General features: G+C 43.5%; 1 long non-coding RNA gene across 4 annotated transcripts; it reads left to right on the plus strand.

The window, feature by feature from the left end:
• The first annotated feature begins 13,118 nt into the window (after positions 1–13,118).
• LOC135283155 (uncharacterized) lies at positions 13,119–24,664 on the plus strand. 4 transcript variants are annotated; one of them, XR_010349022.1, is made up of 3 exons: positions 13,119–13,417; positions 14,183–14,311; positions 24,393–24,664. It is a non-coding gene; the product is annotated as an uncharacterized LOC135283155 (long non-coding RNA). The 4 variants fall into 4 exon arrangements; XR_010349023.1 differs by lacking the exon at positions 24,393–24,664 and adding an exon at positions 19,413–22,501; XR_010349020.1 differs by lacking the exon at positions 24,393–24,664 and adding an exon at positions 16,867–17,691.
• The last annotated feature ends 700 nt before the right edge of the window (positions 24,665–25,364 follow it).

Raw genomic sequence — 25,364 nt, forward strand, 5'->3', positions numbered from 1 at the left:
AGGTGGCCTTTGGAGACTCAATAGTGTCAAGGACACAAGCCAGGCACTCATGAGAAGTCATTCCCTTGAAATAACAGATGGGATTTTTTTCTGTTTGAAAAGGGTGGTGACACCATAGCTTCGCCTATCCCAAAACACACTTCAGTAATCCATGGCTTCCTGGAGAAATCCTCCTCACAGCCCAATCCAGAGCTGCCATGAGGCTGCTACAGCTCATACAGGACAAATGTCCTCACTGCCTTCCCCCCGTCCCTTCCAGGTGCACACACAGCCACAGAACCCGATTCCCTCAGGAATTTAAAGGTGTTTAACAGCTGGACACAGCCATTCCCATTCTCTGCTGGGCCCTGCACTAAGAGAACAAAAGCATCAAGATTTCTGCATATTGTTCTTCTCCTGAGGGGAAGCTTTATGTTATTTGCTGTGTTTGCACAGTTCCAGTACCTGAGATGTTTGCTTGGCTTTCTTTTATTCAAACACATTTGTTCCAGTTGCGTTTCTGACCTATTTTACTGTTACTCTGTGAACACTCACTGAGTAATAGTTTTGCCTTTGTTTCAAGTAAATGCCAAGGAAGTAAAAGTACCACAAGCAATTCAGTGACTGCTCTTGCAAAGTTCCATAGGCTAAAGGGCTTTTCTCCTTTTTTTGTCCTTTTAATTATGCCTTAATATTTGACAGACTTCTGATTGTAAAATGTTTGGTTATCTGCTCAGAGCAGGAACACCACCTGAGAACAGAGATGGTCAGCAGTGCTTTTTTTGGGAGTGACAGAGCTGGATACAGAGATGATCACAGACAGCCTGGTACATGAGATTTATTTGCTGACCTAGGAGTTCCTATTCAGTCTTATGCTCCTAAAATGCTCAATGAACAACGTTTCAATGGGAGGCACTGCTGATACCCATTAGTAGGCCAATCCCAAAGAGTTCCTGCTCCCTTCTCTTTCAGAAAATACAATATTAGTCATAATTTCATATATAAGCTCTAGATTTTCTAGGTTTCACTGTTTTATACTTTATCTATATATCTCTATATTTTATGGCTACAGCATCTGCCTTGCACCTCCCTGAGGTTACTGCCTTGACACCATGGGAGTTCATTAGCTGCTGAGCAGGGAATGTGCTGCCTTTCAGGAGCAATGCAAGTTTTCAGTGTGTCTTCTGAGCAACCTGTTAAAATATTGACAGAAGACTATTTTAACTTGAAGTTAAAACCATCAGTCTTCCTTTTCTTTCTTTTTTTTTTTTTTTTCTTGTTGAGGACTTTAAACAATATCTGAGTGAGTCCTCAGCTGCCACTGTGGCTTACCCTGTTTGTGTCAGGCTGTGTGGGAGCATGATATGCTACCCCAAAGCTGGCACCTCTTAAATTCACACATAAAGTCAGTCCTGAATTCCAGCTGAGCCTGGTTTTCTGCCAACTTCCACATTGTGTAGCCTGAAAAATAGGGTAGCAAAGTTTCAACAAAAGAAAAAAAATTGAATGTAGCAATGGAGAGTGAAAAGAGTCACTGTCAGATGTTAATGACACATTCCTTGCAGTGTGAATGAGACAAGGACTGGATTGGGTCAGGGGGAGGAGGGAGGCATGCACAGCTCTGAGTGTTTAGAGGCATAGGCTGAAAGGAAAAAAAAAAGTGAACAAAATTCATTTTTCTGAGCAAAGAATATAAGAAAGTTATTTGTTTTAAGACCAGTTTCTACTCAGGACAGAAATCGCATTCTGGAGGGTCTTTAGGCTGCTGAGATAGGGATCCAAATCCCTGGGCTGCCCATCCCAGAGCAGGTCTGATTGCTCCAGCACTCAGGGGGGGTGATGTATTGCCAGGCCACTACCTTGGCATTTCTCATCTGCTGCACACACTTGGGTCATGCAAAGCAGTGAGTGTGGAGCTGGATTCTCCTCCTTTTGTCACAGTGATTCATTTCTTAATCAAGGTCATTAGTTCTTCCATATGGAGATCCATTACTGCCAGCCATTTGCAGAGCCCAGCAAAATCCTTCCTCCAGGTTCTCCATGCAGTGAAAATGAAATCAAGACCTTGTGCTGCACATCTCAGAGTTGAATTTGCCTATGAAAATGTGCTAACCATGTTCCTCTTTCTCAGGGCACCCCAAGTTTTGTACTGATCACAATGAATCAGTGCATGGAAAACTGAAGAACTTCCACTACATTTTAAGTGTTCATCTGCTGGGGAAAGACGGATGATTTCTTACCAGCTACTAGGAGGAAATGTCCAGCTCACTTAATTGCCAGCAATCCTTTAAAAGCACAGCTTGCATTTGCTCTGCTATAACCACCTGGCTGGCTGAGAGGATTCTGAGGTCAAAAATATCACCACAAGTCTCATTTAATCTCCCTAACACTTGCTGCAGCCTGGAACTAGTCCAGAAAAACCCACCAGGACAGAAATCCATCTTCAGTCCTGTGATAAACCCACTGAGCCAAATATTCCCTGCTCCTCTAGAGGATAAAGGCCCACAGTGACCCCAAAGCCACCAATCCTGACTGTAGTGCATCTTATTTACCTCTATGTCATTAATTAATCTGGTTTTTAATTAAGTCACTCACAGAGGGATGAAGGCACCCAGAGGCCTGAGGGTGATTTACTGGAGCTCACCTGAGGCCTCTCTGAGTCAAAGCAGATGGGTGTTTGCTGGAAGCAGCTGCTCCTGTGCAGCTAGGGGGGTTTTTGAAGGAACCTTGAACAAGTTAGAGCTGGGACCTCTGAGGTTTTTAGATGATGCAATTTATTTTTCTTATCTTATACATAGGCAGGAAAGGTGAGTTTGGCTCACATCTCTACTCCATGGCTCAGAAGGTCACAAGCCTCCTAGTTACAAGACCTTTTAAGGTTTTATTGACCAATAAAACATTGCCAACAGGGATATTTCTGGTTTTGACCCAATCCTTAAATATTTCATCTTATGGACCCATGGTACAGAATAAACTTTCTTAGCCAATCATGTTGTGACATACAAACCTAGAGTATTGATTTCTAAACTTCTTGTCTACCTTTCTAATTACTTTTATTTCTATGTCTTAAAGTCTAAAACTCTAAACTTTCCTCCACTTAGCTTAACATGACTCTGCTTTAAAGTACAAATTCACATTCTCGCTTCTAGCACCTAAGTTTGGAAGCCCTTTCCAAGGTCTCAGATCAAATCCTGGTTTAATTCTAAGCTTTGGCTTACAGACCCAAAGTTCTGAGAATTCCCTGCATTTTGGATTCCAACATGCAACCAGCAGCCAGGCTCTGCAGGGAAGTGGAGGGGGCTGAGCTGGTGGCATCAGGCTACAAGGGACTGTCGCCCACCATGTCCTGCTCTAGGTGAGGCTGTGTGTGCTCCCTCCCTGATGTCACCAGTGTTAGACATTCAATCTGTGGCAATAAGGGAGACGTGAAACCAGTAACTATTAAATATTTATCAAGATTATCAGCTCGACCTTTACTTTTACTGCTATCTGCACACCAGGGAGGAGCTGTGGGGGCTGTCTGTAAAGAGGGGCTGTGGCAGCAGCTGTGCCATGGCCCAGCTCTTGCTTTTACCTCCTCATCTTCCTCCTCTTCCTCTCACCTTCTCTCCTTCCTCTGGCTGTGCTGGGAATGAGCCCAAGGCTCTGACAAAAAGCTGGAGTGGCTGCTGTGGTTGGCAGCAGCAAAGCTGAAGGAGATTTCATCTTTATTGTCCAATTTAACCAATGCACATCACAAGCCATCCAACAAGGCACCACTTCCCAAGCTCATTCCATCTTAAGGAGACAGAACAAGAGCTGAGCAGGACTGAGGAAAGATCCACCCCCATCCTGCTCTGTATTCCCCTCCTTTTCTCCTGTTTTCCTCACTGTAGTGAGGGCCCCTGTGTAAGCACCCTCCTTCTCCACATCCTCACCCCACAAAAACTTCCAAAGTGAGGATGGACTTTTGCACCTCCAGATTCAAGATGAAAATAGAGAGGAAATGGTCAGGAGGAGGAAAAAAGAGATTTCAATTGACCCTCGGTTTCTGTTTGACCGTCACAGCTAATTGAATTGCCTTCAGTCAGTGCCAGGATTTGATGGCTGCTGTAAGAATAGGGCTGGCAGAGTAACAGGGGATGACAGCTGCTTTCTGCAGCTGGTTCCAAACCAAGGAGCAGGTCAATGAGCATGGATGAACTGGGGCTTGAAAGCAAAGGAGTACATGTGCACTCTCCTCCCAGCACAGGCTGAGAGATGGGAGGAATTGCCATTTCTCTCTTTTTTCCCAATTCAGCACAAAATATCTGGACAAATGTCACTGCGTTGCGGAAGCTGTTGAATTTTTGAGCATTTTTTTTACCCCTTTTTCCTGTCTATAATTTTCCTAAGCCCATTTTTCTGCCCAGTGACTAGGATGGAATCAGTAATCGAAAAGCAGCACTGCTGAAATCAATTGAAAAAGCCATTAAGCAGCTGTGGTGTAAAAAAACCTCCCCTGCCCTGAACTCTGGAGCTGGTCCCATTCAACCAGTTCTCCTCCTCAGCTTGGTGCAGATGCCCAGCTGGGACAGCGTGTCCTGCAGATCCACCAGCTGCAGCCAGGAATGGGGGGAGCAGTGGCCTGGTAAATTTAGATTTCTTGAATCTGCCACCAGGCTGACACATTGATAAACAGCCCTGGTTTTAGCAAAGGTTTGGAACACTCACTGCCCTGCTGTGGTGCTGAACCACAAAACCTGCTGTGACTCAAGCTGAGCCACCTCCCTGTGATGCTGGTGGTGAGCAGCCCTGGGAACATCAAGGTCCCTCCATCCCTCTTCAGCCACTTGATGGTTCTCAGCACAAATCCCACCTGGATTTATGGCTGGCCCAGCTGCTGTGTCAATAGAAACAGCAGCTGGGGCCACCAGGCTGTCACCAACAGCCAGACCTCGCTCCAGAGGCCACCAAGGTGTGGATGATTCAGTGCCACAGGGCAGAGGTGCCCTGGGTGTGGGGTGTGCTCAGCTGATGGAAAAGGAGAGCAGAGCACTGTGGATGTGCTCTGTATGTTGAGAACTCCTCGCTCAGGCATCTCAAAATGAACCTGTGCTGTGAGCTCAGGGAGGAAGTGAAGGAAATAAAGCAGACTTAGTGGTTGGCTTTCTGAAAAGGAATAATTATAATAAAAAATGTTGTCCTTGTCCAGCTCTGAACTCTGGCCCTGAATGCTGAAAAAGTTGGGCTATTTTTTTAATCTGGCCACAGATATTTTGATATGTTATGTGAGGACTATAAAACACCTCACTATGACAGGCTGTTCCTCTCTAAGCTGATGCTCAAATACTTTATGGAAAACAAAGGCATAAAACACAGGGAACTGATATCTAAAGAAAGAGAATGACCTAACTTGTCAGTGAAAGTTATCATGGCTTTTTTCAACAATGAGTATTTTTTTCCAGCTTTCATTAAAAATGGAACAAGAGCAAACCCACTCTTAAAGGAGACAGCTTCCTTTTTTGCCTTTTTCCTTTTTTAAAATGGGGTATACCACACATTATTTCTGATGGATCCAATCTCATTCTCAAATGGAAAAAAATTAGCATGACAACAAGTGACTTCTCTATAAATAGAGCAATTATCAGGAGAAAAATAAGGTCAAAATGTATTTACTACTAATTCAAAATCTTAGTGAGCCACTGAACAAGTGATTTGCTATAACATGGAAATGTCCTGGGGGGATGAGTTGAGAAGCAGAGTTGTACATGTGGCTGCCTGCAATTTTATGAAGTGAAAGTATTTGAAAATGCTGTTTTTCAAGGCTGTGGGCACAGGGCCAGCTGTCTTTCTGGCATGTAAATCATATCTATCACTTTAAACTTTACAACCCAAAGGTACCCCTTTCATCAGGGGTAATTAATTAATGAGAGACAGAGATTAGGCAACAGAAGATACTGATATAAACTGAAGAATGTCTCAGCCTCGTGTTTAAGCACTCATTACTTTTATTGTCACAAGAAGTGTAACAGGCTGGCTGAATTTTTGGACAGCACTAACACATCTCTCACTAACAAATTTCCACCTGGTCCAATGGGGTAAAAGGACAAATCCAAGGAGCCACATTTCACTCATACTATTCATAAGCTACTCTTGTATTTATGGGTTCAAGCACTGTGGTTACTCATTCTGTTGGGATTTGTAAATAATGGAGATTGATCCCAATACAGGGCAGATTTCTGTCATGACACTGGCAAGGATTAAGCTGTACCTGGGTTTCTGTCCATGCACACACAAAAGTTAAGGAGATGAGCAAGAATAGTCTAAAGTCAGCCAGAACACTCGCTCTGCTTGCCTCTGAGAGTGAAAAGTGGTTTTGCACCAGACACTGAGTTTTTGGAGGTGCCCTGAAATTTTCTAGAGCACATTCAGCAATGAATGATATCTGGGAAAGATTTAAGATGTGGATGGGGGGAATAGAATGTTCCTTCTGCTGAATAAGAGGATGAATTGTTCCTTTTAATCCCCTCTGGTAACAGTGGGCTCCTTGTGGTGAGAGAAAAACCATCCTGAGCATCTCGTGGGGCTCAGCAAAGGCACTCCCTTGTCCATAGTGTGTGTATCCATGGCTCCTGTGAACCCCTGGGATCAGAGGGTCCCCAAACCTTCAGCAGCACTGCTGGGCTGTGAGCAGGGCCTGTCTTTGTGCTCAGGGTGAGGAGGCTGCAGCTCCACCACAGTGTTCACGTGGGGGAGGGAACTTTTCCCTCTCTCTGTCCTCCCTGTCACCGTGCCAGGTCACAGACTGTGCATAGCCCCAGTAATTAAGCCAGATAAATAAAATCACATTGCTCATAATTACTGTGGACAATTTTGTATAATTAGATGTTAAGTGTGGTAGCCACTCTCCTTTATGGCCCTAGATAAGTACCTGCACCTTGACTTAGAAGAAGCCTGGTAGGAAATATAACTGCTTTGTTGCTCTCTGTGTAATTAACTACCATTAAAGCCACTAATTAGATCATAAGTTTTAAATAAGATGCCCTAATAATCTTTGGTACACAGTGAACTGATTTGCCAGGGCAAAGCCTTTCAAAAGTAAAAAAGAAAAATAAATCTTTTGGCAGCTCTCAGGGTTATTTTTCTATATATCTGAATCTGCATGCTCCAGGTGCAGAAGGTGATTTTGGTGGTTCTTATCGTACTAGAAAACCCAGACTTGGGGAAGAAGGGCAAAGCAATGAGTGGAAGCCCCAAACATACAGCAGGTGATCTACAAATAGGTGCAAGAGTGTGCACATGCCGGGGACATTCTTTTTCCCAGGAAGGAATGAATTTTGTAGTGATCATGTTCTTCATCTGTCTATTTTGTTTTTCTTGGTGACACTACACTATAAAGAAAATTTGGAGGATCACAGTAAAGTAAAATATCTCTTAACTCTGATGTGTTTTAGGCACTCTTTGAACTGCTCAGCCAGCAAACTTTCTGATCTGCCTGCCCTGGGAACAGAGTCCAGTGTGCACAGCAAAGAGAGTATAATCCAGCAAACACCTGCATCTGAACCCTGATTATATAAAAGTTTTGCCTGGTTGAAGAACAAATATTCCATGTGGCTTAGCATTCAAAGCTCTCTGACTTTGCATTTCATGAGTTTCTGCTGTTTGAGCAAAGGTGAGGCAAAGCCAAGGCAATTCGTGGGGTGAGAACCTGCACAGAGATTTCCTGGTGTAAATTCCAGCCATACAGACCCACTAAATATTCTCCCTAAGCTTTTCATCCATTCTAATTGGGAGAGAAATGTATTCCAGCCTGGCACTCCACTGTTAGCTCAAGGTTTAAGTTCAATCCCATCTTGGATTTTGAAGAATGACAACTGTGAAAGCCAGAGAAAGCTAAAGCAGGGGCTGAGAAGGCAAGGGAGGGCAGGACAGAGCAGCAGGAATGAGGGAAGGCTCAGAAAGAGCAACCACATCAAGCCTGCAGCCCGTTTGCTGTTTCCCAGGGTCAGGTGAAGCTGGAAAATCCTCAGGGTGGGACTGAGTCAGGGCAGGGTTGGACTGCTCTGAAAAATTAAAACCCTGTGTGCAGTAGAGTTGGAGAGAAACTGAGATACAGAGACAACTCTAAATAGTTTCATAATTTTGTGCCTGTAGGACTAACCCTGTTCCTGGCCCGAGGTGAGAAGAAGAGCTGTGTTTGACACCAGCAGTGTCCCCAGGGCAGACACAGAGAGCTGCTCAGCCTTTGTCCCAGTCTCTCACAAATTGGGCTTTTCCAAACTCCTTAAATGAGCCAAAATGCTGCAGACCTCAGACTACTGACCCTTTCCCCAGGCAAGTGCCCTCTCCTTACCCCCCCTCAGTGAGTGTCAAATGAGAGGAGCTCCTCTGCTCTCAGAAAATCATGGAAATCACTTTCCCCTCCCATGGCATCCAAGCAGAGCTGAAGTCCATTCTTTACAGAGCCTGTGCTACAGTAGATTTCACTCCTGCCACAACCCAAAGTTTCTCTGAATAAGAGAAATATGAGGAAAAATTTTGATCCCTTTGCAGATATAACTCTGTGAATGCATGAACCTTCAGGTTTTGAAAGAGGCAAACAACTGAAGATAAATGAGTCTTTCTTTTCCTTACAGGCTTGTCCATGGTAATGGACTTGCTTGGACCTAATCTGTTTATACTGAATTAAAAGCAGTATTTCAGCTTTCAGAAAGGTCTGAACATCCAGGGCCATTTCTGAGAGTCTTGGGTATTATTTGCCTTTGCTTCCTGCAGCTGCCAGACCCTTTTAGGGGTCTGAGCCATGGTTGTAATTTAATGTTTCTTTCCTGTGCACACCTTTGGCTCCCAGGAACACTTTGAAAGGTGAAAGGAAATTTCAAGCAGTTCTTCACATCTGTTGCTGCACCCAAAAATAAAAAAAATAAAATAGAAAAATAGAAAAATAGTCCCTAAATAACAATATTTGGTCTTATGCCTTCAAGGACCCAACAGATTATGACATTTCCTCTGGGGTGGGGAAGCTTCTCCCCTTGATTAGCTGTGTACAGATGTCTGAGATGGTGCTGTTCTATTATTCTTAAGGCAGCTCCAATTAAAGTCAAATAAAATTGCTTCTTGCCTACTCCAGAGTGGAACAATCTTCCTCACCACTCCTAATTTTGCTTAGAAATCTTTGAGTGTTGGAAAAAAAAAAGAAAAAAAATACTCAAACTCATCTGGCTGTTCTGTTTTTCTTCTCGCTTGTCATTTTCTCCCTCATCTTCTCTCCTACAATTTTGTCCTGCCAAGATCTCTCCTTTACCTGCTGCTTGAGCACAGGGAGAGCAGAGCCAAGGAGTAACTTGTGCACATAGGTAGCAGGAAAAAAAAATCACTTTTGGTACAATCCGAAGTCTCAGAACAAATAGTTATTTGCTACACCTTTAATTTCCTAAATTAATCAAGAGAAAAAATAGTCTTGTGTTTTTATCTTCTGGTACTGCCCAGCCACTCAAGCCCAGCAGCTTCATGTCTTTCATAGAGAGCTAAAATAATACAAGAGATGATGTTTTGTTTGTGAATAACCAACAGGTGTCTGTGCCAAGCACACAGAGCAGCAGCAGTGACTCCAGCCCCTCCTGCAGGACCCTGAATTTCTGCTAGGAAAGCTTTTGACACCCTCTCTCCAGGCTGTTGCCTCCTAGAATTTCAATATAAGATTAAATTTGAAAAGTGCAATTAGTTGGCTTAAAAAAAAAAAATCCCATTCTCTACAATCAACACCAGTCACTCGGGCCTTTTCTGAACTGCTGCAGCTCCTCTTTATTTGGGGATAGGTTTTAGGACCTTTTGAAAAGATACTTTTCCAATATCCCTGTGTGCTAATAATAGGCATCACATTATTAGCAGAGTGTATGGATGGGATATTCAGTGAAAGGAGCTTTTACAGGGATAGAAGTCAGGAAGAAGCCTCGGAAATAATATTAACTTTTGGAAAACTACTTAATAAAGCATTTTCTTAGAATAGATAGGGCAGAGCTTTTCTGGAAACTCGACTTGTAACACAGAAGCTGAACCTCTGTCTTTTTTTTGAATAAAGCTTGATATTTAACAAAAATGTGCCACTTTGCAGAATTCCTATATGAAACCTACCATTGAAATTTGGCAGTGAATGAGATGAAAATCAGAATTTTAAAAGTTGAGCTGTTGAGGGTTTTTGTCCTTTTTTTTGTCTTTTTTTTTTTTTTTTTTTTTTTAGTCTGGGGGTTTTGTTTGTCTGGTTTTGAGGGCTTTTTTGGGGGATGTTGGTTTGGTGTCTGGTGTTTTTTTGTTGTTGTTGTTTTTTAGGTGTTTGGCTTTCATTTTGAGGTTTTGGGGGGATTGTTTTTTTATGTGGGGGGTTTTGGTGGTTTTTGGTTTGTTGGTTTGGGGGTTTTTTGAGTTATTTTTGTTTGTTTGTTTTTGTGGCTGTTTTGGTGGTTTGGCTTGATATTTTAGGTATTTGTTTTGTTTGTTTGTTTTCTGGAAAGCACACAGAACAAAACTGAATTGAAAGCAAGTTCATCCCTGGCCCAGGGCAGTTCTCCCCCTGCATGTCATCCTCAGCAGCCCAACCACACCATCACTTTTTGTCCCCCCTTCCCTTCCTGCCCTACTCACATCGGAGCTGGTTGCAGCTTTTGGGGACCAAACTGATCCCTTTGAAGTCTCCTTAAAAGACTCCCCAGAACTCAAATATGTGGCAGCAGCTCTCTGACCACAGAGAGAAACAACTTTCCCAGGCATTGTCCTGGGGAAGGCTGTGAGAAGATCAGAGAAAAGAATGAGAAACAATTCTTATCTTCACTTGCTGCACCTGTTGTTGTGAACATGTAGAATGTGTTATGGAGATTTCTTTACCAAAGGATGGTTTCTTAATTAACCAATAGTATTTCTGTTTGGATTGGAGGACTAATTAGGTCTAGGTGTATCATAGCTGTCTATAAAAGCAACAGGTTTCTTAATAATAACACATATAATAATAAAGAAATTAATCAACCTTCTGGAAATCATAAAGTCAATACTAATTATTGATTAATAATCAATAATTATTAATCTGGGTGCCCAGAGTGACGACACAAATAGATGTGGCACCAAGCTCCATTGCCTCTTGCTGTCACCAGGGCAATCACTGAGTGGGAATGAAGGGAGGTGATCCCTGTACCTCTGGTTTATAACTCCTGCAGGAACAGGCAGAGCAATTACACACAGCTCAGCCCGCTGAAAGGCTGGGCACTGAACCCTCTGCAAAGCACTGGAGTCTGAATATCCTCCAACAATCCTCCTGTGCTATTAAACGTCCACTCTGCCCACTGCCCGAGCAAGATAAGGATGTGGATTGCACGGGCAGCCCGCCCTACTGCGAGACGGGCTGTCAGCTCCACAGAGCTATGCTCGCTGGAGCAGCCCCAGTAATTACAGAGGAAGGGTAATTGAAATAAGGGGAAAGTAACACTTGAAAAGGAAGCAAATGATTCAGAACATGCAGAGCCATCCACCCACATCAGCAGGGTCGGGAGGTCTATCAAGCTTGGAAGCAGAAATGCTTTTGTCTGGAAGGAAAGAAAAAGAAACCTAATAGGATGCATTTATAATCTGGAACTTTTTTTTTTCCTTTAAAGCAACCCCTCTCACTTTGTAAAATGAGAAGCAAGGGATGTATCTGAGAGAGAAAAAGCCTCAATGAGCAATTACAGAAAATGCTGGACAACAAGGAAGGGAGCAGGAGAGGGGTCTGGTGCAGACACCTCCAAAGGATCTGTCTCTGCCCAGTCCTCCTGCCTTTCAAACAGACACTTAGTCCTACTCTTTTACCTCCACCCAAATAAAACTCAATAAAATATCTTTCCTTCTGCCTCCACCATAACAAGCCAGAGCTTCCTCTGAAACCTATTCCTTCAGGATTTGCAGTCCAGGTGTTGCAGCTGCTGTGCCCCAGGTCTGCAGACTAAGCAGGAGCCTCAGAAGCTGTAAATTGACGTTGCTCCGCTGATCTCAACAGAGCCAAACCCATTTGCACTTGCAGATGATCTGGACCACTGTTTTATAGGCCCATTTTCCCCTCTACTGCTTTATAATCACACTCATGCCAGAAGTGTTGTAGACTCCTTGTCTCTCTTGGAAAGATTTCAGAGCACCTTCCATTCATGTGACACTAAAAACAGGGAGAGAAACTGGAAAGGTCCAGGTTAACCAGATGAATTTGACAAAGCTGGAGAGCAGCACAGACCTCCCAGGCCATAGCATGGCACGTGCTTCAAAAACACTGGAATATTCTCAAATTTATCTGAAATAATTGGAACATTATATTTACATTTTTTTGGACCTTCAAATACTGCTCTGCTATCAGCTTCAGATTGAGCCAGAAGAATCAGCTATCAGTCTGATTTACTGCATTTTGAATCCAGTTTTCCCATCCATCCCATCAGAGAACAGAGGGAAGCCTCTCAGAGAGTTCAAATGTTAAAAACTCTGGAATCAAAAACTCTTATGAGACAAATCCAGAACACATAAACTGTGAATTGAAAATCTGCTTCTAGTGATTTTGACAAACTTAGTTCAGACATTTCCTCCTGAACATGGGTGTCCCAGACAATCTGGGATGGATTAGATCAGTGTCCATGCTTACCTGGACAGGATTATTTCCCTCTTCATGAGACTCCACATTTGGGACAGTTTCCTACCACACAGAAATACAGAACTTGGGAGAAAATTTCCTTGTCAGATAACACTTGTAAAAAAGCACTGATGTAAGTTTGGGTCAACCAGCTCATTTAGTGCCTTGTGAAGTATTTTATGTACACCAGAAAACTTCTGGCTTTCCAATCACGCCTTTTTCATAGTCTGATAGTTTTTGTTTTTAGAAAGAACAGATATTCTGGTAACATTTTTTCTTTTTCTCACTTCAGCAATTTTAAATACATCTTGTCACAGGCCAAATATTTTTCCCATCATTCCACTTTAATAATTTGACAGATCTGTGGGGAATGTTGCCCTCAAGTTAGATTATTTGTCCCAGGAGTTAGAAATAAAACTAGAAAGTACCTTCAAATTGTGGATTTTTTCTGCCCAATTGTTTTCTCAGCTGGCACCATTTTGCTCATCAGCCCTTAAAATCCAGGAGGGATGGGCAGCAGTGCCTCTAGAGAAGCAGGGAGTAGCAGATTTTTTCACTTGGTCTTTTTGTTTTAGTGGTTTTTAGCATTTATTTTCTTTAGGGTTCTATTTTCTATAAGCAATGAATTTTAAGACTTTCTTGATGTTCTTTCTGTGTCTTTTAAGAAGAGTTAGATTGCCTATTATTCAGTTTATTTCTCTAATATGCAAATTTATTTTTTCTATCAGGTTTTAACCTGGAACTAGGAAGTGTTTTATATAGGCTTTGTTTTGTTGAGACCTGAAAACTGCAGGATTTGCTGGAAGAGGGTGCTAGGGAGCAGGAAGCTGGGAAAAGCAGGTCATGGTTGCTCATATTTTGTTCATTTTAGGGGATGTATCAAGATGAGCAGTGAGGTTTGTTAGTGCCTAAACAGGTCACTCCTATTAATGACTGCCAGACCAGGGGCTTCCAGTGCACATTCTGAGCCCATCACTAGCCAGCTTGCTTCTTCCCTGATCTTTAGAATACTTTCAGCAGCTGTTACAAATTTGAGGGGTTATTAAGTTGTGGACTACAAGCCCTTCCCAAAGAACAGCTCCTGCTCAGGAGGGATCCCTTACTCTGCTTCCTGAAGGGAGGGGAGGTGGAGAGTCCCAGGGCTGTGCCTCAGGGCTGGGGTTATTCCCCTTCTGGGGCTCTTCAGGGGGTGTCAGGACAGTTCTGAGATGGGTGGCACCAAGAGCTGATGTCTAAGAAAACTCTCTCCAAGCTGCAAATGAAGAGAGGAGGCGGCTGTGGCACAATCCAGCCAAATTATATTGATAATACGTAGTAATTATGTAGCACTTCACACAAGCAGAGCACTTTACAAACATTAACTAATTTACAGCATTTACAGAAAACAGATGTGCTTTTTCTGGGAAAACAGAGGGAAACACTGGCTGTGCTGGCAGAGGGGAGCAGTGGCCAGGCTGAAGGCTCTGGTTTGTGGTGGTACAGGGCTCCATGGAGCACCTTTGTGTCTGCCTGGACCTCCTGCTGGACCAGGAAAGGAAAAATATCTTCCTTTTCTGTAGTTACTGAGAATGAAGGGTCATTTCATTCTGCTGGGTGATATTTTAGTGACCAAGAAGAACACAGGCTGCAGTTGAAGGCAAAAGAACTGCTCTGCTGTGGTGACACTCAGCCTCTGATAACCATGGAGCAAGCAGGTGAAGGAGCACACTCTGTCCCCTGGGGAGCTACAGACAGGTAGGATTGCTTTGGTGAGCCTAAGGCTGTAATCTGATATTTGAGTCTTAATTTTTGTCTTCATTCTTGGTTTTGTTTAACACCCTGTGTGCACCTGCCCAGCCTTCTGTGCTCAGAACACCAGCAGCTCCTCTGACATGGTGCCTTTTATTAAACCACTGTTAATTCAGCTATCAATGACACCATGCCAGGTGTCCTAGAGAGGCACAATAAGGATGTGACTTTGCCCCTTTACCTTGTTTGGTCACCAAGATGAGAGGCATCTATAGGGAATCATTTTAAAAGGTTCTGGAAGAAAAACCCTACCAGCCATGGGTATGGGTGCACAAATAGCTGAAGTTCCTGTGATAACTTTCTTTTCCTGTTCTTGTGATCAGCCACTGTTTGCTTTGCCTCCTAATTTCTTTGCAGAGTAATTAAAAGAAAGATGTTTACATGGATAAGTGTTTTGCTACCAATGCCATCCATATTAACCTTATAAATTAGCCTTTTATGTGGTACTGTATCAAAGGGCTCTTGAAGTCTGATTGAATTATGCTTTATTTCCTTGCCCAGTCCCTTGTCATTGTCACCTCCTCAAGGAAATTAATCAAGTTTGTTAGGCATGACCTCCCGTTAGTAAATCCAGGACAACTCTCTAAAGTCTGTACTTGCCAAGGGTGCTCTGATGTCCCTGAGCAGGGAATGTGGACTTGTGCACAAATATAGAGATTTTGAACCTGTGTTTAAGGGGTGGAGGGAGGGGTAAAGCTCCTGGGACTGGAGGGCAGGATCTGACTAAAAGATGCGGGTTGTCTTGAGGTAGGAGGGGAATCCTTGTAGAACCATAGGTGTGGGTTAAAAAGCATCAAAGATGGTCAAAAACAAAGCTGTGGGATTCTCCAGCCTGGTGTTGAACAGGGAGAGCAGTTAGAAAACGGGAGCTGTGATGCTCCAGGGCTGGGCTGTGCCATGGAGCACAGGACAGAGGTGGCAGAGCCTGGGGATTTGGTGGTGCTAGGGTGGAAAAGCTGAACCCTGGAGCTGAGATGAGGGAGATGGAGGGGATGGGTAGTGGAGCAGGACAGACTGGAAGGCTCCAGTGTAGGAGAGAGCATGAAGAAGGGCTGGGAGTGCTGGGTTTGGCAGTGCTGCAGTGCAGAGGAGCTGTGCAGAGCCGGGGGAGGGAATGCAGGGAGGGAGCCTCGTGGAATGATGCAGCGCAGAGCAAGGAAGAGGGAAAGCTGTGCTGCAGATCTTAGAGCTCAGGTAGGATTTGGGGAAAGAGCAAGGACTGGCTGGATGCTGAAAGGATGGAGCACAACAGCTCTGGGCATTCTTTTGCCTCTAGCAAGCACAGCAGGAGGGAAACAATGTTTTTTAGGGAGGCTCAAAAATAATTTCTTTCCTAAACTAGTCTTTATATTTTATTTTTAAAAATAATTGGGGTTTTTCCAAGCCTTTTTTCCTTCCCTGTGAGAGTGAAATTTGATTTGACATGTGACTCTTGTGTCATCAAATGATTGCAGGATCTGGGGCTTTAGGAAAAAGATGAATGATGGGATCTGCAGATGTGAGCTTAGGAAGCACAGCCACAGTGACAGCAGGAGCAGAGCTGTGTTCCTTTGGGACTTGAATGACTGCTTCCTTTAATTCCTTTAATTTCAGTTTTCACTTTCATTTTGTGTTTTGCTCAAGAAACTTTTTTTTTTTTTTTTTTTTTTTTTTTTTTTTTTTTTTTTTTTTTTTTTTTTTTTTTTTTTTTTTTTGCTTAGAAGTGCTTTCACCCAGTCTTGTATAGCATTCTTCCATCTTAAGTCTGCTGTGGTAATGGCTTTACTGGACAAGGAAACGTTCAGTGTTGCTACAGAACTACAGGAGGTCCTCATCAAGCAGATTTTTTTTTTCCCAATTCCTTATGTATTTATCTTGCTTGTTGTGTGTTCTGTTGATGTTGATGCTTGGGTGGAATTTCAGCAGAACTTGAAGTTAACCTACTTGAAGTCAGGAGAATGTGATTATTCTTTTTTCTTTTTTACTTGATTTCTGTTTCCTTTCAAATATCTACAGGGTTTTTCTGCTTTAAAGACTACGGGGTTACAAATTCCGGTTTAGGAGAAAGGCTCTACTTGAGGGACAGGAACAGATTTTGAAGCACAAGTGTGTTGGTTCCTCCTATAGCACTTGTCACAAATCAAGACATTCACTGAACAAAAAATGCTGAGCCTTGGAAGTTACTTGGATTTTAAACTTAGAAGAGAAATGTGTTTAAAAATATCACATGAGATCTGTGTGAGGATATCTGGTTGTGTGGTGGGCAGGAGCTCTGCTGAGGATGCAGAAAGACAAGAACTGCTGATGGGGCTGGGACTGTGGGCATCAGTTCCAGGGGGGCACCTAAACACCGAAAGGACTCCTGCCTTTCACACGTGGCCCAATAAATGTCAACCCATCCCAGAAATCTCATCTTGCACCTGAAATGCTCTTCTAAATTTTGCCAGGAAGTGCCTAGCCTCCCTCACTATGTTTCTGGATAGGAAATGGCTTTTCTCCTAATTATTTCCAATGTTTTAAAGTTCTAGTTACTCGTGGCTGAGACAGTTTCACCAGGAATCAGCACAGGAAATCAGCACTATTCAAGCAACACCCTTAGAAGGAAGCCCAGTGCTGCCTGAGAGCAGGTCTGCACAACCAGCTGGGAAAAGTGCTGTTATCTGCTGTCACCTCCCAGAAATTACAGCTGGAGCTGTTATTGCTCCCTGCCACAACGTCCCAGATTCAGAGGGACACCTCCCCTGGAGCCCTAGGGCTGTTCTGCAAGGAATTATCCTGGACGCTTCCAGCAGGTTGGAGTGTGAATTGCTGTCATCTCACTCAACCCCTCCTGAAAGGGGAGCAGGAAATGCTCAGCTCTTTATCCCGTTGGATCTAGGAAAAAAGCAGGGAGGTTGATCCCTCCTTTGATTATTCCCTGATTTAAACATTACCCAGGTCTTTCCTCCATTCTGCTGCCTGCTTTCCCTATTCTCTCCTCACCAGGATTAGCAGATAAAAAGATGGAGTGCTCAGTGAAAACTGAGAGGTTTTGTTGGTAGATCTGTTCATCTATCAAAGTCCAGGCTGCAGCCTTTTTTAAATTGACTCTGCTACTTTTCTTCTTTCATAAATTACTCTAAAAAAATAGAGACAAAAGGCTGCCAACTGTGTTAGTTCCCGGAAAAAATCCTTCTTCTGTTTAATATACAACTCTTGAGAGACATTTAAAAGTGAGATGCAGCCATGTGTGAATGCCTGCATATATAGAGCCACATCACACCAAAGAATTTCAGCTGCTCACATGCTGACTTTGCTGCAGATTCCAGCGTTTTTGGTTTTGTTTTGTTTTGTTTTGGCTTTTTTTTTTTTCTTCCCTCAAAAATGCTGGTTTCAGTTTGGGCAGGTCTTTGTGGTCAGCCCTTCAGAGATAAGGCTCTTTACTCATCCACACTGACTGCATCATCCAAGGGGATGTTGGCACCCAAATCTACCACCTCTTCCCAGTTATTTCAGCTTGTTTGGGCACAAGAGGTTTGCAGACACGTTGTTGCCACATCTGCAGCCTTGTGGTTTGGGGACTTTGCTATAATGACCAAAATTCAGAATTTCTTTTTGTATTTATCTATTGCCATTTCCAAGAAGCTTTCCCTAGGTCTTGGGAACTCTGCAGAAGAATGGGTGTTTCTGCTGGTTCTATGCATGTGCACACATCTTCGAAGTCCTGTTGCAATGGAAATTTCATTAAAAATCCCACACTTCCAGTGCCATGGTCCTGGCACAGGAAGTGTGGAATTGTTGCTGTACTTCAAGTCCTTTTCCAAGTGTGGTGGCAGGAATTCAGCTGGGAGCTCATAGGGAAAACCCAGAGGCAGCTGTTATTCAGAGCAAGAGCAATCCGGAGGTTCATTGATATAAAAATCTTACACCTTCTGAATGGCTAGGAACCACTCTGACCTCCAAAATATCACCCAAACTGGTAATGCCATTCCACAGAATTTTGTTTTCTTGCTATTTCCTCTTTGTTTTTCCCCATTATTAAGTCACTGCTGCTGTCAAACATCCACAGGGAGATGGGAGCACTGAACAGCTCATCTCTCTGCTGGAACAGGTGGTGATTCACATGTTCTTTAAAACTTGAACTCACTATTTCTGTGTTGCTTTTTTATGTCAGAGGATTTTTTTTTTATACCTGGCATGTCCCTATTAAGACTCTTCATTCACTGTCATGGCACCACCTCTTAATCTTTTGCTTTAACACATTAAGTGTCTTTAACTGCTCTGAAAACAGATCTTCAACTGAGTACTTTGACCTCTCTGTGCCTCCATTTGTGCTGGGCTTTAACATGATGCAGAATGTCAGTGGGAAAGCACCAGGAATCCATGATGTGAGGCTGAGAACCCAAATGAGGTGAACAGAAAAAAAAACCAAAAAAACCTAAGCCAAAGTATTTTAAATTCTTGATTTCTAATGTCTCACAGAATATATAGGAAATATTAATGAGAGGGAAGCAGAAACAAGAATTTCTCATGCAAAAAACACCTTAAAGTATTTGCAGAAACTGGCAGGGCTGGTCCTAGGACATGGCTTGGTTGATGCTGAGCTGTGCATGAGAGCAGCACCTTCAGCTGAGATAAATTAACTTAGAAATTTCTGAAAATCAGTGGGATGGGAGCAGAGCCTGAACCAAAACTTTCCAGCTGGAACAGTTGCTTCTAATGGTCACCAGCTTTGTGCCAGCACTTCAACCCCCCTTCTCCCAAGCAGCAGTGAGAGGACGTGTCCAAGTTTTGTTTTGTCACCTGGGGGAGGCAGAGCCCTGTTCAGCTCCCCATTGCAGTGGAAAGGAGCAATGTTTGGGCTCACACTTGATTTTGTTCTGATTTGAGAGTACAGAGCAAAAGGAATAAAATAGGAAAAAGGACATCAAATATCCAAGGTGTCCAAAGGAGTGGGGAGTGGTCATTACAGAGCAAGAGATGAGAAGAGAAAATTCATTCACCTTTTGCCTTTAAAGAATAAATTAGAGGGTTGAGTGTTTGTTCCCTCAAATTTTGCTTGCATTATAACCCACCATTATAACCCAAGACAGATTTGACCTGCAGCAGACACACAAAGACAGACTGGCATTGGACCCGACTGAAGAGTTGGAGCCCGACTCTGAACTCTTGTGGATTCTCCTTCTGAGCTCTCCATAAACAAGTTGAGATTTTCCTCTTCCCAAAGGAGTTTTATCCTTCAGAGATGCTCTGTGCCCTAGAGGCAGCAGCCCAGGCTCCTGGCTGCCAACCTTCCCTCCGTGCCCACGTCACAAGATTGGTCCCCTCCATCACATGGTGCCACCTCACCCCTGCCCTGCCACCACTGGGGACTGATGTCTGCATGCCGTGGATTTTGTCACAAATCTTGATTGTATTTTATGCTCCAGTGCATTCAGTTTACAAGGGCAAACCCCCGCTTCTTTTGGCATTTTGACCAGGCAGCCTTCCCTTACAGAAATGGGTTTTCCAACAGGAATAAACAGATGCAAAGCCAAAGTTGTTCTCTGCTACTTGCAGTGCGAGAAGATTTTATTTTTCTTGCTTTTTGCCCAGTCCAAGGAGAGAGATCAACAGAAAATATTTATTAGGCAATTCTTCAGAATATTTCCTTTCACTAAACACTGAAAAAATTGCAAAGGTGAGCATGAGAGTCAGGAACTCATCTGTGTTACCAATGAGGAAGACTCATCCTTTTTAGCTGTCATGAAGTTTCCAAAGTTGCTTATGTCGGCTTTGGTTTCATTGTCAGACGACTTAGTTCCAGTTGAGCTCTTCCATTTAAGCTGTTAAACAAATGAAAAGTAAAATTGTCACTTTTAAATAGAGTCCGCACATAATCACATTTTGAAAAGGTCCTCTGTGGTAGGAGCAGGAGTTGTGTGCATTATGATATTGAATTTTAAATAATATATTACACAAAATAGCTTCCAATTTGATTTGGGAGGGATATATTTTCATGAATTATTGAGTATTTGATTATTGTAGAAAGCCTTTGCTGTTATGCACTGAAACTGTCACTCTCCCAGGCCTATGATAGATGAGTTTGGTTATCAATATTTAAAGTTCCGGTCAGCCCGTGTGCCTGGCTGCTGATACTGGTGACACAGACTAATCAGTAGTAATGTATATGTGCCTCCTGTCTCTTGTTTGCCAGGCAGAGCTGGAGCAAATTGAGTGGAGAAGATTCCCAAGTGATTTGTGGATGGGTTTGTCATTCTGAGCAGAAGCCCCTTTGACACCACTGCATAGAAATGAGGTGGAGAGAAGTTTGCTGGGCTCTGGGAGTGGAGGTGAGCAGAGCCCAGCAGGCAGCAGATAGGAGCCTTTCTTTTCTGGGGTGATAAGAGCTGAGCAGCATTTACAGATAGGAGTATTTAATGTGAAAAAGAGAAACTGGCAAGCATCAAGGGAGTAAAATTTTACTGTCATCTACCAAAATATTCTGAGTTGCTGAATATGAGCCCAAACTTCCTGGAGGGTTGTTAACCCCAGGGACACCTTAGAGACTTGTGCAAGTAGGACTGGGACTTTTTAAGGTGTTTGAAAACCTCATGTCTTTCTGTGGGGAAGCAGCCTGCATGCACAGGACCTTTATTTTTATTGCTGTGTCCACTCAGAGCATTTTGTCAGGGGAATTGCTGGCACAAATACTCCTGCTGCACTTCTAAAGTATTGTGCAAACCAAATATTCCACAGGAATGAAGAGATTCATCATCTGCTGCTTGAAAAGCAAAGCCTGGTACTGAGTGACCTCTGTCCCTTGCTCTAGATAGTGTGGAGATGACAATGACTCCAAACAGGTTAATTAAATCCAAATTGCCTGGCTCCAGTGGGAATGCTGCAGGAGAAATCTGCACGCAGAGGTTTGCAGTGTTGGGCTGTGGTTGCAGGCAGGAGAGAGCCAAAATAAAAGAAGCACTCTTGCAGTTAATGTGCTGACTTGTACTTGTCTAATTAAGGCTGGATATGCCAGTGGGTAACAACAAAGCAAATGACAAATATTGTGGTAACTGTCACTCTGTGGAGTCCCTGTAAGAATTGAAGAGCACTGTGGTTTGGCTACCTGCTTTACAAAAGGGGTATTTAGCTTTAATTCAGTGATTTAGCTGAGATCAGAGGCCAGAGGAAAACACAACAGTTTAATTTCTGTAGCTCTCATGTAAGAATGGCTGACAGTTCTGTTTTCAAAAGGGAAGAAAGAAGTAGAAGAAGGGAGAAGTTGCTGCTACACAAGTATTTAAAAAGGTGAAAAGAGCAACACAAGTTTGTTCCCTAGAGCAGGATGCAAGGCTTATATTATGGGCCAGAGGAAGCCAAAGAAGACCCCTGGCTTGGACTTGTGTTACTCCTGTATTTAGCAGGTGTGTATTAATCACAATGAACAGTAAACTGCAGCACACAAAGCCACCCATGGCGAGAAGCTGTTAAAGGCAGCCTAATCAGACTGGTCATCACTGCACCTTGGCAGCCACTGAAAGGCAGCAAAGATGTCACAAACCACATCAAAATCACCAAGGCCACTTCAGTTCCCAGGGGCCTTTCTGAGCGACCTCTTTCATTCTCCAATTCCATGCAGGGGCAGGAGGCAGAGAAGGTTTCAGAGCAGGCTGTGCTCTTTCATTTGTGGGTGAGCAGAGAGCTGGGGCAGCAAGGCAGAAGCAGGATGGTCTAGAGGAGAGGGTTGGCTCAGGAGGGTAAAGATTAATTTTGTTATGGCCCCATTTCCCCCTTCTTTCTTCTCATTTCTCTTTCAAGAATCTCATCTTCTCTCCTGGAGAAGGGAATATCTTTGTGTAGAGCTGTTAAACCTTTATCATTTCTGCTGTCTCTCTCCAGAGATGTTTTCCCTCTCACCACTGATTGCAGTGACATTCACAAAAGTTAAACATGTTTCAGGTTAGGAGATATAATGAATCAGAAAAGCTTGGTGTGGTCAGAGAGGATTCTCAGGGCATCCTGTACCACAGATGTTTCTCAATAACTGCACACCTCCCTAGTCCAGATCCTCCCCTTCCCTCCCCCTCCTTCCTTGCTACTATTAGATGGATTTATTCTGTGTCTGGGGTCAGTTCTGGCTGTATTTATCCATTTGCATAAGGCTGCAGTAAGGCAAGGAGCTGACAGGGAGGTGTTCCTTTCGTTGCTCTTAGTCTCATAATTTAGCTCAGAGCTGTGCTTGGCCTTTGGGGATGGCAGGTTTCCAGCTGATGTGCTGTAATAACATCCACACAGGTTTCATATTTAAAAATTCACAGAGGCTGAATAATTACAGTGTCCTGCCCAGCAGTGGCTGGTGACATGTCCTGAAGAGCCTCGCTGACCTGAGGTGTTTTAGAGACCAGGAAGGGCAAAGATGCCGTGAGCTTTTGTTTCCTATTAACTTTGTGCACTCAGAAGAGGTCAGGTTGTGCCCCCAGGTGACTAGCAGGGGCACAGTAAAATCTAGAATTTCTCAGTTTCCTTGCTCATATCCCTTATCTTCAGGAGGGTTTTAAATAAGACCACCTGCATTTATAACCTGCTGTGGTTCCTGCCTGCCTTCATCAATAATGTATTTCTCACCCGTTCTCCTGACTTTGGGGAAATGTGAGATTTGCCTCTTGAATACTTGAGATTGGACTCATCTCTGATTCCTAGACAAGTTCTGGAGCAGCTTTTATCTTTACTTCATTACAAGGGTTGTCATTCATGCCTGAGAAATGACAAAGCCATCCCTTTCCCTTCAGCAATGCCTGGCCTCTGCTGTCAGAGCTTGCCCTGAGCAAATCAGCAGCTTCTGGGAGGGGATACTTTTCTCCTATGTTGCTCTAAATATTTTTCAAGAAAATTCTTCCTCCCCTGCTGAACTTCCATGGATATACTGGGACTACTGGGTTAAAACTTTACTTGAAAGTTTCAAGAACATCTGAGGAGAATCTTAGTCCTGAAGTCATGGTGCAAGGACATGCTCCTAGAGCAACTGGGGACCCTCTTAGCTCTCCTCATTATCAACAGCCAGGTTAAAAGGGCATCCCTTGATGTACTTTGGAAGAAGAATTCCTAAAGTTCTGTCAGGAACATAAATCCAGTAAGAATTTGAATCCATACACCTACTGTCCTGCAAAATGCTGATGCTGCTTTGTCTTGGAGTATGGGAGGACTTGGGCAGTAACTGTGCAAATAATGTTGTCTAGTATTGTTCTAATCGCTCATGTGCACTCAGCTTAGTGCTGTAGCTATAAATATTTCAGCCCTGTTCCTCTTACCTGGGTTCATTAAGCACTTAAAGGCTCATAAGCGAGGCAGCAGTGAGGGAAGCAGACCCCAATCACGCTCTGCAGAGCAGCAGAACTTCTGTGCTGCACCACAGCCTTCATCAAACACTGCCTGGCTGTGGGGATGGCAGTGGCTGAGCAGTGTTTAGGACGCCTTAACTCCACTTCTGTGCTTTAATAGATCTTGCTTTAGTGAACAATTTCTCGCTGCATTAAGAGGAATTTTTGCTGTTCCTTTTGTCTTGACTCACTTCATATGTGCAGAACCTTAACCACAGTAAAACCAGGGCTTTTGGGCTGCCTGGCTGGGTACCCAGCTCTGTGCCCACATGATAACTGCAGAGACTGAAACACACAAGTACCAGTCGTGTTTTAATGGTCCAGGGCCATTTCCTAGCAATTAAGGGTGAGAACTGAAGGCATGAGGCTCTTCCTACAGGATATTAACCCCAGCTGCCCTTTGGCTGTTTGGGAAGCAGGCTGCTTCCCACGCACAGCTGCAAAGGACAGGTGTGGCAAAACAATTGCAAGAAATATCTCCTAAAACATGGGGTTTTTTCCCTTCATTTGTGGATGTCTGGAGTGATACTCCCTTATGCATTTTGCAGCCTGGCTGTTGTCATGGACCCCTTCTGGTGGAGGAATTTCCTCGGGTGGTCTGGAGGGTGAGGCTGTTGCTGGACGAGTCATTCTGGTTATGATGGTGGTGGTTGCAATGAAGGAAAAACCTCACTGTGGATAAATCACAGCCATAAATCCTGTCTGTGCTGCAGGGATCACATGGGATCTTCTCCAGGGAAGAGTCTCCTGAGGAGCCTCCTGTGAGAGATCAGGAGCAGTCCTGATGTTTTCTCTGTTTGAGATGGGACAGTCTACTGATGGCACAAAGTGAGGAGAGTTTTATTTGCTGGGAAAGTGCTGACTGGGCCATCAATCAGCCCTCGTACAAGCCTGGAGTTATTAATAAAAAACCTGGTAATCTAACACCTGCTCTCAATCTTCCTTTCGGAGGGCATAAAAAGCCACAAGATCAGCCTCAGCAGTTTTGTGCATCTCCTGGACTTGTTAAATCTCTCTCACTTCCTTTAACTCACTTCCTGAAATCTTAAGCATCAATGCTTTATGCTCTGCCTTGTAAATGAAGCCTGTTATTATCATTGAGATAGTGTTTTTATGGCATAAATAATGAGCTGAAACAGGGGAAGAGGCGTTGTGTGGAATTACTGCCTGAACTGAGATGGAAATAATCAATATGTCCTCACTTACAAATCTCATCTGCATGTCGGCTCCATCTCCCTGCCTGTCTCACTCCCAATTCATTGCACAGGAGGCCCCATAAAACATGCTGGTGTCATTGATCTGGTTTATTCATAGCTGGAGATAGAAATGCATCATTCAAAATTAATGGAAGGCCTTCTCCTTACTGCCCCATCCTGATGGGAGTATCCTACACCCCAGCATGGCTGCAGGGTAGAGGTGAGGTTGAAGATTCAGGATTCATCTCTGCCGCTTGGAGTTTGGGTCACTGTGTTTGGTCCTATCACATGTGGTAGAGTAAAAGCAAAAGGGCTTTTCTTTAAGTTACTTAATCCTAAAATCTTAATTTTATTGAGAAGCTTGCAGTGGGACCTGGGTCTGCAGTTTGAGTAGTTTGGTCTGGAAACATTTGAGAATCAACACAGGGCAGGACAATAATGGCTTAAATTGGGTATTTTAGTATCCATAGAGAAAATTTGACTCATGAT

Source organism: Passer domesticus, chromosome 18 (assembly GCF_036417665.1).
Source record: "Passer domesticus isolate bPasDom1 chromosome 18, bPasDom1.hap1, whole genome shotgun sequence".
Lineage (NCBI taxonomy): Eukaryota > Metazoa > Chordata > Aves > Passeriformes > Passeridae > Passer > Passer domesticus.